Here is a 14,553-nt window from a genome sequence, read left to right as displayed (position 1 = left end):
TTCCTATGTTCATAATAATATTTTTTTAGTAAGCATTGGATTTAATAGTATGTATCATTCTACATTTTTTCAAAAGGATGGTATATAAACCTCTAAATTAAGTTTTGAATCCATTTTTCTATATACTGTTTATTATAGCAATCATCTTTCATTATAAAGTGTAAAGTGTAATATATGCTTATTTATTCTAAGTACCTAATTATGTGTATCGCACATGTTTATCATAGTATATAGGAAAGTCGTTCCCTTTTAAGTGGTTAAATGTTTGGTTTCATGGTGGATATTGGTAAGGGCGGACTCAAGCACACATCAAGGTGGGCGGGCGCACCCCCAGGGAAAAAAAAATTTAGTGTTAAATTCCGTCGAAAATCTCGTCCGTACCCCTTGAAATTTTTCGTCCGCACCCCTTGGAATTTTTCGACCACACACTTGAAATTTTTCGTCCGCACCCCTTAGGTAAAAAGTGTTATCAATTTATATTTTAATTTTTTTTAGTAAACTCTTATTTTTTTAAAAAATACTACCTAAATTATATAACTTTTAATACGTAACTAAACCCAAATACTCATACCTTTACCCACTTATAATTCCTAACTAGCTAGCCCACTAAGTCTTAGCCCATTAACCAAACCCTACAATATTTCAAACTATAATAAAATAATTAAAGCGCAAAACCTTTAGAAATTCTCTCCCGCTCTCTCTTTCTCTTGCGTCCTTGCACTGCCAACGAACAACATCACCCAACGACAACAGTCCAGCAGCCGGCGACCACCATAATCAGCCACCATACCACCGTTTTTGACACCAAATCTAACCGGAATCCGAACACGGGTAAGTTTCTTTGTTATTTTGATGATTTTGGTTGATATTATAGGAGAAAAAAGGGTAATAAAGTTGTTAAATAGGTTTGAAATTTTGTGTGTTTTGACGTTGTTTATGGTTGTTTAGATGATTTTTAGGGTGATTATGTTGTTTATATATTTTTAGGGTGATTACAACTTACGTTATGATTTCTAGGGCTTGAATAGTTGAAAATTAAAATTAAAATTGAAACATTATATTATGGAGTGATGAACTTATGTTATATAAAGAAAGAATTGCTTAAGAAATTAGCTTTAGATGATGTTTTGGATAGATTTCAAAAAATGAAAACCCGTAGGGCGTCGACGTTTTAATTATGTTTGTAACAAGGTTTGACATGTTTTTTGATGATTATATAAATTTAGTTTGATGTTCGTTTGTTTTACATGACCCGACCCGATACGAACCGATTTTTTTACTTATATACCTAGGGGCCTAAAATTTTTAAAAATGTTCCGCACCCCCATGGAAAAATTCCTGGGTATAGGTTTAGACCATTTGGCGTGGAAGCCACAACCACGCCGGAACACCATCCAGGAGGCGGCGTTGTGGCTGGCGTGGGGAGGGGGCGGGAGAATTTCCATAGGCGTTGTGTTGTTGATGTTAATATGGGTGATGGTGATTGGGTGTGGTTTAGAGATTTGTTTTTCCTTTTTATTTAATAGATTTGATTTGTAAGATAATAATAAAAAGTATGTGTCACGTGTTACACCACGCCATTCTTTCACGCCTTGTCTCACTCCTTTCATTTTTAAACCACACCACTATTCTGATGCGTGCTGACGTGACGTCCACATGTCACACAACTTCTCCTTTTCTAGCCCCCCTCCTCACTCCATATAGTCTTAGTAGCTGTGTGAGTGTGTGAGTTAAGGCATTCTAAAAAGAAAATCATTAATTACAGAGAACATCCTTTATGTTTAAAGTTCATCCCAGGTTTCATTTTTTCCACTACTTAACATCCGGTTTTCAGTTAGCATTCTTTAATGACTATTTTACCCAAACGCGTAACATACAATAATATGTAAAAACTTTGTTGTATATATACTTTTAGGGGTCTTCAGAAAAAAGCGAAACCAAATAAAAACTGAAAACCGAACTGTAACCGTAACCGAAAAAACCAATCCGAATAACGAATTCGGTGTTTGGTTTGGTTTTTAACCGAAACCGAATTGTGAATTTGGTTTTGTTTTGGTTCTATATATATTTTTATTTTGTTTATTTGGATAATTGAATAAACAGCTAATTTAACTAATTATTAAATAAAAATAATAATATTTAATAAACCATTTAAATTTATCGGCCCACATGATAAATATAAAGCCCAACTCACAAACTAAGCCCACTTATTTATATAGTTTTACTCTTCAAAATATAGTAGGGTTTCTAAATTTTCACATATAAGGTTAAAAGATGATTTATGTTGACTATTTCTAGTTTCTATGTTCTATGTTTTGAATTTTAAACTTTGTAGTTGTGTGTACGGCTATTTTCTGGATGTGTTTGTTTTATTTTGAATTGAAACTTTCTTTTATTTACATATAGTTCGATTTAAATTAGTTGCTGACTTGATGTTAAGAAGTTGGAACATAAACATTAATTATAAATATCAATTTGGAAAAAAAAGTACTTACGAACAATTTGGTTGAAATTGGTTTTTAACTGAATCAAAACCGAATTGAATTTGGTATGGTTGGGTTTGGTTTGCATATTCCTAATTTGGTTGGTTGGATTTAGTTTGGGGTACAAAATTTTGAAAAACCGAATAAATCGAACCGTATAAATCAAATAAACCGTAAACCAAACCTGTTGATGCAACAAACACGGGACCAAGGATGGTAGCTTGGCTGGTCAGGCAAAAGGGCTGAAAGGTTCAGTTTTGCCTAACGCAGGTCGCGGGGTCCCTCCACGTTTGCAAAACGTGGAAGGAGGTTCACTAGTATGATTGAGATATTTGCTTTGAAGTTCTTTCTTCGAGACTAGCTCGAATTCAGAAAAGAAAGCAAATGAGATGAATCTGATGGAGAGTTATTTGGAGGTGACAAAGAACTCTTGAATGACAAGAGATTAAGGAATCTCTGCTTTTTGGAATGTCCAGGAAGTGTCTTCGAGCTGTCTTCTTATAGTGGAAGACACCTCTCGAAATGGTATGGACCATACTAGCGGAACCTGTTTGCTTATGGAGGGTTTCCCCTTTTGGGGTTCAAGGCTTTGGACCCCTGGTTAATAGGGTGTGCCTGTACAGACCTGCTCTGACTTTGTGAGTTGGTGAGCGTGAGTTGGTGAGATGAGTTGGTGGACATGACTAGTTACTGTTCCTCGATTCACTCATTATACAGCTTTTCATCCGATGAACCTTTCAACCTTTTAAGCCCTTTGCATATTAATAATTTTATTTGTCTTTGGGCTACCCCCGTCGTCAGCCCCCCAAGTCAGAGGTTTTTGGGGTATTATGCTCAAAGACTTCTGACTTTTATGCATGTCTTGTAAAGGCTTCAAGGGTTCGTTGTTTGGAGGCTTGAAGGGTTTGAGGCGGTTACTTTTTGAATTTTGAATTTTAATCGATTTGACAGTTGATTTGACATGTGTCAGGCGGCGAATTGGCAGAAGTTACTTATTTACCTTTAATGCCCCTACTTTACTCTCTTATTTGTTTTAACTATTGTAAAGTTTCTTCACTTTCTTTGCAATCATTCACCGTTTTCCTCTTCTCAGGTTAGTTTCTCTCTTCCATTATCGCTTTTACTTTGTTCTTATCATGGGTGCCCTTAAGGATTTAGCGAGGTCATTCTCCCGGATGACACAAGAGGAAGTAGACCTGTTTTGCCTTGAATATGGCATTGATAAACAGTTTAATCCGACCGCCCCTGCTTGCGATGTTTCTATTGACAAACCGATTCCTGGTTTTATTGCTTTGTATTGTCGCCATTTTCAATGGTCCAACCTTCGTTACCCTTTTTCGTTTTTCGTTCTGAACTTGCTTGAATATTACCGAGTGTCCTTTGGGCAAGTTCATCCAAAAGGGATGGCTAGGGTTTTACATTTTGAAGTGCTTTGTCGTGCTCTTGGTTATGATCCCCCCCTGTTGCTTTTCCGGAGGTTTTTTCGTTTAGCCAAAAATGGCGATTGGTTCACGTTTGAAACAACAAAGATTGATACTTGTCTTGTTTCGTCCATGGTTACAACCCTTGGATCCTGGAAGGATACCTTTTTCTGGGTTTCTGAATCGATTGTTCCATTCAAAATGGTGTGGAGGCATCCGGATGCTGTTCTCAATGATCCGGAGCCTGCTGAGTCTGAATTAAACGATGCCTTTCTTTCTGCTATTCGGGGTTGCCCTTCGAGGGTTCGTCCCTTTCCCGAACATTTGTTAGTGCTTTTAGGGGTTAGTAATATTTGGGCAAAAGTTGATCGGGATCCGGTGTTGATGAGAAATGGCCTTGGTATGCATTTTCTCCCTATGCCTTTTCGTCCTACTTTGTTTGTGACTTATTTTCTTTATTTGTTTTTTGGCAGTTATGTCTGCTTTGGACTTCATCAAGAGTGACGATACGTCCGATGTGGTTTTTGAAGATGCTCCGACTGTTCCGGGTGAAAATGTTGTTGTGAGGACCTCTGAGCAGAGGTTTGAGGGCTCGGGTTATGTCAGTGTTGAAAATGTGAAGGGTTTTACCAAGTCCAATGTTCCCAAGCCTTCAACTCGCCGGTTATCTCGTCGTTTACTGAAGGCTACTCCTCAATCCACTTCCACTGAGCCAGTGGATTTGAGTGATGACATCGAGGTTTCTGAGGATCAGGCTGAGGCAGAGGTTGAGAAGGAGAAGGAATTAGTTGTGCGTGGTAAGAAGGTTCGAGGGAAGAAGGGTGTTGTTACCCCTGTTCAAGAATCGTCTAGCAGGGACGTTGAAGGGTTGAACCCTGAGGGCACTTATGTGCCTGCTTGGTTGGTTAAGAATGATGACACTTTTAAGGATGCTGCTGTTTGTGAAGATGCTCTTAGTCATCTTGCTCCTCCTTCCGTTCGTGAAGCTATTGCTGAGATGGATGATGACACTATGTTGTCTCGCATGGTTTTAACTACTTGCAACCTTGCAGCCATGCTTCCCCAAGGGATTACACGCTTTCGCCAAAGGATGCGGGAGTATGAGGATTTTTCTAAAAAGAAAGACAAAATGAAATCCTCCCTTGCATCAATGAAGAAGGAAGTGGCTGGGTTTGCAGAGAAGGAGGCAGCTTGGAAGAAGGAGATTGAGGATTTGAAGAAGATGCATGCCATTGAGATGGGTGACCTGAAGAAAAGCTTTGAAGCTAATTTGCTGAAGTTGAAGGCTGACCGAGAGGCCTTATCTGTCCAGCAGAAGGCTTTTCGTGAAGAAAAGGAGGGGTTGAAGGCTTCCGTTGGTCAGGTGACTGCGGATAATCAGTGGTTGATCGAGCATGGGTTTCAGCAGGTTGTGACTTATCTTTTGCACTCTAAGGAATTTAACTCTGCCCTTGGTGATGTTTACACAAAGCTGCTGAACCTGGGGAAGCATCAAGGCCTTACTGCTGGCTATAAACTTCATGAATCTGGGCAACCTTTGGAGAAGTCACTCGTGTATCGCCCCGAGGCTTCTGATGTTTTCAAGGCTTCTGTTGAGCAGATGGAGAGGCTAACTTACCCTTATATTCATGAGGTATCCTCCTGCTTTGGTAAGCCTTTGTCTGTTTTACAGGGATTGAAGCCTGAAGGGTTGAATGAGAAGGTTTGTGCTGAGGTTTTGGGCTCTTTGTCGAGGAAGAGGTCTTACTCCGGGGACAGTGATGATACCCTTTCCAGTCTGCCTGAAACCTCGAAAGATGCTGGTTTGGAAACCTCTGCAGTTGGTGGTGAAGAAGGTGTGAAGGTGAAGAAGACAAAGAAAGCTAAAAAGTCTAAGGGTGAAGGTTCCAAGCCCTCTGATAACTGACATTTATTCGTAGCTTTCTTAGCAAACATTTTATGTTGTGTAATGTTTTAAACAATGTTTAGGTTTTAGGGACCCTTAAGGTTCCCATGGTTGGTTGGTTGGGCCTATATGGCTGTTAAACATTAGTTTTATTTGCAAGTCACTAGGGCTTGCTTTAACTGTCTTATGGAGGTCTTTTATGGCCTTTCTTAACTTATGGCATGATGTTTGTCGTTGATGTTTTTGTTTGTTTTACTTGCTTGGTTTGTTTTGTGGGGTTTCAACCCTTCAAGCTCTTTTTTTTTGTATGATTGCTGCCGGGTTGAAGCCTTTAACCTTTCAAGCTAAGTATCCGTTGGTTGAACGCTGGGTAGCTTCTGTTTTGGTTTGTGTGTTTGGTTGGTAGGCTTGTGTATTTATTTTTCTTGCCTTGTCTTTGTTTACTTTGTCTTTATGTTTTTTACACTTTAAAGGGTTCAGTGCTGCAGTCACTTTGCCTTAGTGTTTATCATCAAGACGTAGTATCTATCCTTTTCTTTTATTTCGTTGTAATTTGTTTGATTTCGTAAGTCTGTTTATTGGGTACATTTTTTAGACTTAAGGAACGATTGGTGTAGGCTGTTCAAACCTGTCTATGAGACACTATTGTTTTTCTTTGATAAGTCTCATGGAGTTGTATTGATTTAGGAACTCACCCCTTATATAGGTCCATTCAACCCTTGAACCTATTGAGCGATATGGCCTGGGAGCTCATCCCCTTACATGGCCCTTGCCATGGAGTTTTTTGCTAGGTTCTCAACCTGATATTAGGATAGAAAGACAAGTTTGATAAAGTAACTTCATTCATTCAAGCAACATTTGCTTTTACAAAAGGTTTTTGTTTTGCTACAAACCAAACTTTCTAAACATAAAACCTTCTAAGGGTTTTTCCGTTCCAGTGCCTTGGAAGCCTTTTGCCTTCTGAATCTGCCAGCTTATAGGATCCGCCCTTGTGTGCTTCGAGGATGGTGTAAGGACCTTCCCATTTTGGGCCTAGTTTCCCTTGGTTTTCCTTTTTGCTGGCTTCATTGTTTTTGAGGACTAGGTCCCCTGGCTTGAATCTTTCGTTCTTGACCTTTTTGTTGTAATAGGCCTCCATCCTTTGTTTGTACTTGGCTTCTTGTATTGCTGCTTGATCCCGGGCTTCTTCTAGGAGTTGCAAGTTCAACATGGTCTCTTGTGTGTTTACATTGGGATCCATGTTGACAACTCGTTGGGTTACAACTCCTATTTCAGCTGGGATTACGGCTTCGGATCCGAATACCAAGCTATAAGGTGTCTTTTTGTGACTTGTTTTTTCCGTCGTTCTGATTGCCCATAAAACGCTAGGCAATTCCTCCAGCCAATTACTTTCATATCTCCCCAATCTTGTCTTGATGCCTTCTACAATACTTCTGTTGGTTCTTTCAACCTGGCCATTTGATTGCGGGTAGGCCACTGAGCTGAAGATTTGGTTGATCCTGTACTCCTTGCACCAAAGGCTGAAGGGTTTCTCGGCGAATTGTTTCCCATTATCGGTGACAATTACCCCTGGTAACCCATAGCGACATATGATATTCTCCCAAACAAAGTCTATGACTTGTTTTCCTGTGATTTTGGCAAGGGGTTTAACCTCTGGCCATTTGCTGAAGTAGTCGATTGCTACCAATAGGAATTTTACTCCCCCTTTGCTTGGAGGGAATGGACCGACAATGTCCATTCCCCATTTATGGAATGGCCATGCTGAGGTTATGGGGACCAAGTCGTGTTTGGGACTTTTTGGTATTGGTGAGTGGATTTGGCAGGCATCGCATTTCTTTAGTTGCTCAGCGGTGTCACGATGCATTGAAGGCCAGAAATATCCCAAATTCATAAGCTTTGCAACCACCGATCTAGCTCCAAAATGAGCTCCACATATTCCTTCATGCACTTCTTTGACCAAATATTTGCTTTGTTCAGGGCCCACACACCTTAATAATGGTGCAAGGTATCCTTTTTTATAGAGGATTTCTCCTTGCAACACATATTGTCTTGCTTTGATCTTTACCCTTTCAGCTTCCATTTGGTCGTTGGGTAGTTCATTGTTTTGAAGGAACTTCTTTATGGGAGTCATCCAATTTGGATCTTCCTCGGTGACCACATCTTGTACTTCCAATTCATCAATTGAACGAGCCTTCAACACTTCAACCAACACCTTTTTTGTGAGGTGGGCGAATGTGAGGGACGCTAATTTGCTTAAGGCATCTGCCCTTTTGTTTTGGGATCTTGGAATTTGTTTGATGTTGCATGCTTGAAAGGTGTTCATTAATTCCTTGGACTTTTCTTTGTACCTTCTCATGTTGGGCTCTTTGGCAACATAGCTATCGTTGACTTGGCTTGATACCAATAGTGAATCAGTGAACACTTCAAGCTTGTTGACTTTCATTTCTTTGGCTAGCCGGAGACCAGCAATCAGTGCTTCGTATTCAGCCTCGTTATTGGTGGTCTGAAAGTTGAAACGAAGAGCATATGTGAATTCTAGCCCTTCAGGGTTGATTAAGATTATACCAGCTCCTGACCCTTCAACGCTTGAAGCCCCGTCTGTGAATAGTTTCCAGGCTTCAGGGTTGGAGGGTTCAGTGGTTGTGGTGTTTACTTCCTCAGTCTTTTGGCTTGGGATTTCTACTAGGAAGTCAGCCAAAACCTGAGCTTTGATTGCTTTTCGTGGGACATAGGTGATGTTATGTTCACCTAGTTCCACTGCCCATTTTGCCAATCTTCCCGAGTTTTCAGGTTTTTCAAGCACGTTCTTAACAGGTTGGTCAGTGACCACTTGTATAGGATGTGCTTGGAAGTACCTTCTAAGCCTTCTGGCTGTTTGGACCAAGGCTAGGGCTAACTTTTCAAGGGGAGGATATTTGGTTTCAGCCAGTTTTAAGGTTTTGCTGAAAAAATAGACGGGTACCTGAGCCTTATCCCTTTCAATGGTTAGGACGGCACTGATGGCTTCATCGGCGACTGAGAGGTACACCGATATGAGCTCCCCGGTTTCCGGTGCTGCGATATCTGGCAGTGAAGCAAGGTGCTGCTTCATTTGATTAAAAGCTTCCTCAGCCTCATTGGTCCATCTGAAATCTTTCTTATCTGAACAATTCTTGAGCGTTTTGTAGAATGGTAGAGATCTTTCGGCCAGTTTTGATGTAAAACGTTTCAAGGCTGCAAGCTTCCCATTTAAGCTTTCAACCTCCTTCTTGGTTCTTGGTGGTTTAGCTTCGAGAACAGCCTTTACTTTGTTGGGGTTGGCCTTGATGCTTTGCTTTCCCACAATATGACCCAAGAATTTTCCTTCATCAAACCCAAACGAACATTTTTCAGGGTTAAGCTTCATGTTGATTTTTCTAAGATTCTTGAAGGTTTCTTGGATGTCATCAAGCATCTGGTATTCCGTTTTGCTTTTGATCACCAGGTCATCGACATATGCTTCCATGTTTCTTCCAATTTGGCTTTCGAAGGCTTTATCGACGAGCCGTTGGTAAGTGGCTCCTGCGTTCTTGAGGCCAAAAGGCATTTTTTGATAACAGAAAATGCCCTTGTCGGTGTGGAAAGCCGTCTTTTCTTCGTCTTCTTTTTTCATGAGGATCTGATGATAGCCTTTGTATGCATCGAGAAAGCATTTGAACGGGTATCCCGTGAGTGAATCAACCTTGAGGTCAATTTCTGGGAGTGGGTAACAATCTTTAGGACAAGCCTTGTTAAGATCCTTGAAATCTATACACATTCTCCAAGAGTTATCAGGTTTTCGAACCATAACAGGATTAGCAATCCATGACTGGTACTTAACTTCTCGAAGAATGCCAGCTGATACAAGTTTTTCAACCTCTTGGCAAGCTGCTAGGCTTCTTTCAGGTGCCAGGCTTCTTTTCTTCTGCACCACTGGCTTGATATTTGGTGGTATTCTTAACTCATGTTCAGCAATGTTTCGAGGGATTCCGGTCATATCCTCGGGGGACCAAGCGAATACATCGCTGTGATGTTTTAGCAGCTTCTCAAGGTATGAAAGAGTCTCTTGAGAAAGGTTGGGGTTGACCCTTATTCGTTGTTCAGGGTACTTGGGGTTGATGACTAACCCTTGCTTGTCTTTCTCGTCATTGGAGCTTTCTCCTTCGATTAGATAAGCTTCCTGTGAGGGTTGAAGGGTTGCAATCCCTCTCTCGGTGGGGAACTTGACAGTGCCATGGCCAACGGATACAGCCATGTAAAATGCACACTGTCCGGGTCTCCCTATGATCACATCATAATTGGAAGGGATATTGATAACCACGAAGGTTAGTGATCGAGTCCTTTCCTTTAAACCTTCCCTGAAACATACGTTAAGAGTTATTTGCCCCAAAGGTTTCAAGGTTATATCAGCGATACCTTTTATGGAAGTCCCGGAGGGTTGAAGCCTTGAACGCTCCTCATTGCTTAATCGGTTAAAGAACTTTTCGAACATGATTTCAGTGGCTGCTCCCGTGTCTATGTATGCTTTGCATGTTTGTAAGGTCCCCACGAGGGCTTCGACCACAAGAGGGCCAGGTAGTGGGTCCTTCTTTGTTGGGGGGAAGCAGACACACTGAAGCTCCCAAGCTTCCAGGCGTTGTTTCTTGTAAGGGGCCTTGTCATCAGAGTACACCATGTTTACTTCCTTTCCTTTGCTTTCAGCCATTTTGTCTCGGACTCCTTTTACCAAGTGGGCAAGTTCTCCTGACTTGACAGCCTCTTCAATTCTCTTTTTCAGTTGGAAGCAATCATTGGTGTGATGTCCCTTTTCTTCATGGAATTCACAGAACTGAGTGGAGTTCTCGTTTTTCCGACTTTTGGGAAGAGGCCTGGGAGGTCTGAAGTTTTGCTTGACCTCTTCCGTTGCCAGGATCTCCTGAGGGGTTTTGGTGAGAGGAGTGAAACTCATGTTTTTATCTCTGCTTGGAGGGTTACGCCCTTCAACCCTTCGAGGGTCTGAACCCTTTGGGCGTCTGTCGTAAGAGTTGAAGTTGCCTCTCTTTCTAGCTGGACTGCTACTTCGCCAACCAGAACCCCTTTTCCTTTGTTCCTTGATATCAACAGCTTCTTCTCCTCGGATATGAGCCTCGGCTCTTTCAAGGGCTTCTTCCAAGGTTTTGGGTAGAGATTTGTTGAAATCTCGTGTGAGATACTTAGAGGTTATGGCGTTCATAAAACCGGCAACCCTCATTTTCTCATCAGCCCCCACGTAGGTTAGCCCTTCTTTTTTGTACCGTTCAATGAATGCTCGTAGGCTTTCGTCATCTCGTTGTTTTATTTGGAAGATTACAGTCGCGTCTTTGACGTATCTCCTTTGTTGGGAGAAGTTTGCCAGGAAGCCTCTGCTGAGATCATCAAAGCTTCGAATGCTTTGAGCAGGAAGGTCGTTGAACCAAATTCTAGCGGACCCAATGAGGGTTTGCATGAACATTAGGCAACATTCAGCATTCGACCATTTTTCTATTCGAGCAGCACCAGTAAAGATTTGAAGATGATCTTCTGGATCTTCGGTCCCATCATACGTTTTGATGTGGGCAGGCATTTTGATTTTTGACTGGAAGTCATAATCAGCTATCTGTCTTGAAAAGCATGAAAGGTTGCTTGGCTTGTAAGGTTTAGCCAAGTCCTCTTCAGGTCTCGTGCCTCCGTTGTTATTATTGCCTTGGTTTCCCTGGGTGGCCAGCACTTGATTGATGAAGTGCTGCCAAGGGAAGTGGGCCATCATCTGAGACATCACATTGGGCACGAAATTGAAACCTTGAAGGCTTCCAGGACCAACCGAGCAACTTACCCCAAGAGGGGTGCTGGCAACAGCACTTCGTGCTAAAGGGAGCACGGACAGGGCCTGCTCCCATGTGGTATTCAGAGAAGTGGGACAACTAGTCACTGGGGATTGTAGGAGTTGGTCGAGGGTTAACTCGTGTCCCAGAGGAGTACCACTAGCGGTTGGTTGGGAAGAAAGAACCGGGTGAACAGTGGGATTTGTCATAGTGGACAAATAAGGATGAAAGTTTGAAGGGTTGCTGGGACCAGCTTCCCCTCTTGTAACGAAGGGTGGTAGAGGTGGTCCAGGAGATAACGTCGGCTCAGGCTCGTCATAGTCTAGACGAATCCTTATACCTTTTTCCCTTTCTCTGTTCACATGTTGGTTAAGAAGTGATCTTAACTCAAGGAAGTTATTAGCGACCCCCTCGGGGGTAAGTTCAACGCGTGTAGGAGTGTCAGATACACCAACGTTGGGAGACGGAGCTCCAGATCTGGATGGGGTTGGTGTGTTAAAGGTGAGGAACTCGGGTGTACTCCCCGGAGTTGAAAAAGGCGTTGTTATTGTTGTGTGAGCTTGACCACTTCCCGGGGTAGAGGTGTTAGGAATCTGGTTCACCTCCCCCGGAGATCCACTTTCTGACATGGTGATTTTGAAAGGAGCTACACGTACCAGGTCTCTTTTGAGGAGAAACAGCGGCGTAGCCCCACGGTGGGCGCCAACTTGTTGATGCAACAAACACGGGACCAAGGATGGTAGCTTGGCTGGTCAGGCAAAAGGGCTGAAAGGTTCAGTTTTGCCTAACGCAGGTCGCGGGGTCCCTCCACGTTTGCAAAACGTGGAAGGAGGTTCACTAGTATGATTGAGATATTTGCTTTGAAGTTCTTTCTTCGAGACTAGCTCGAATTCAGAAAAGAAAGCAAATGAGATGAATCTGATGGAGAGTTATTTGGAGGTGACAAAGAACTCTTGAATGACAAGAGATTAAGGAATCTCTGCTTTTTGGAATGTCCAGGAAGTGTCTTCGAGCTGTCTTCTTATAGTGGAAGACACCTCTCGAAATGGTATGGACCATACTAGCGGAACCTGTTTGCTTATGGAGGGTTTCCCCTTTTGGGGTTCAAGGCTTTGGACCCCTGGTTAATAGGGTGTGCCTGTACAGACCTGCTCTGACTTTGTGAGTTGGTGAGCGTGAGTTGGTGAGATGAGTTGGTGGACATGACTAGTTACTGTTCCTCGATTCACTCATTATACAGCTTTTCATCCGATGAACCTTTCAACCTTTTAAGCCCTTTGCATATTAATAATTTTATTTGTCTTTGGGCTACCCCCGTCGTCAAAACCGATGAACACCCCTATATACTTTTAGTCGTGTGAGCCTTTATACTCGATAAAAAATAGGTGTTCAATATCTGTTTACAAAACAACCGAAACCCAAAATCAAACCGAACTTAAATCGTATACACCTAAAGCGAATTGATACACTTTGTTGCTTATATCGTCTTTCCTTATCTTTTAGTTGTGCTTTAAGGAACTTCGTTTCTGCTTCCTTTTGAACAAGATGTTTTGAAGTGGTTCGCTATGAAGTCCTAGTATTTTAACTCCAGTCTTATTTTTTTGAACGATAAATTTTTTTTATTCGATGCTGTTTGTGCCCCCCCCCCCCCACACACACACACTCAAGGTGTTTAAAAAGCTTTGGTTTTGCCAATAAACCACCACCCGAGTTGGTTAACTCCAGTTTTATTAATTATGCTTTCAAGAGTTTGTTGTACTTAGTTGACAAGGTGTTATTCTTCAACACATGAATTGTGGACTTGTGGATTGGGAAGTTGATGATGAAAGCAATAGAGTTACTTGATGCTTAGAAGTTGTGGCTAGGAGTTGATAAGAATCAAAGACAAACTCTTTAACTTGAGGACATATTTCGGTTTGGGTTCGTTTTTCAACCGAACATAACTAGTTATTTGGTTTCAATAAAATCAACTCATGTCAAACTAGATAAAACCTATGTATACGACCCATCAAACGTTAGTATCATGATATTACATGTTTAGTTAAAAATATTGAGACAAAAACTTAGTTTTTTGAAAAGTCAAAAGTTTGTAAGAAGTGATAATTCATATTCAAACTTTTGACTCATAAAATTATTGATTCATCACTCGCTTTTGATTTTTCTTCTTTTGGGTTCTCAGTACCACCAAAAACAAAATTTCAAACACGTTATGAAATTGAATTTCTTGGTTCCAAAAATCCAAGAAAAAATAACTTGAGTCACAATCTTTTTAGTATTTCATTTGCATTACGTTTTTTAATTGCTCTAAATTTTTGGGTCGGGTCAGGTGAGGTTTGAACTAGATTTAAAAAAAAAGAAAAAACAAGATATATAAGGATTGAACCTATACCCTCTTGTTGTTAAAGAAGGAGGATTACCACTACACCAGCTTTCCTTTTCTTTCTATAGTGTCTACCTAATTGTATTTATGGGGTCCTTATATAATTTAATATAGCGGATCTACTAATCTTTTAAAAAAACATTGGGGTTCGGGGACCACGACCCATTCAATGTGGGTCCGCCCCTGTACACAGAGAGAGACGTGATGTCGTGGTCACGCAAATTTAATCCCAAGAACAACTATGTAGATAGTGGCAAGTGGGTATCGAACACAGGGAGTTTGTGGAAAATGTGTTATTTAGAAGTGTATCTAAGTTAGCTAAAATTAAATTAATTGCAAGAAAAAATAAAATTCAAGAGTTGGGTTGATTTGATTGGTTTTAAAAACTAAGATTCATTAACTAATTTGCAAAATGAAAATTTGGATTGTAAACAGTTGAGAGACAAATGACTATCTTGAGTTTCCGGTTTGGTTCGACGTTTGTGTTAACATTTCACTAGAAAGAACTACATAGACATAGTTTATGTATAATCAATTGCAGTGATGAAAGGGGACTAAGTACTCAGAT

Source organism: Helianthus annuus, chromosome 9 (genome assembly GCF_002127325.2).
Source record: "Helianthus annuus cultivar XRQ/B chromosome 9, HanXRQr2.0-SUNRISE, whole genome shotgun sequence".
In the NCBI taxonomy this organism is placed as follows: domain Eukaryota; kingdom Viridiplantae; phylum Streptophyta; class Magnoliopsida; order Asterales; family Asteraceae; genus Helianthus; species Helianthus annuus.
This window is presented reverse-complemented; position numbering follows the sequence as displayed.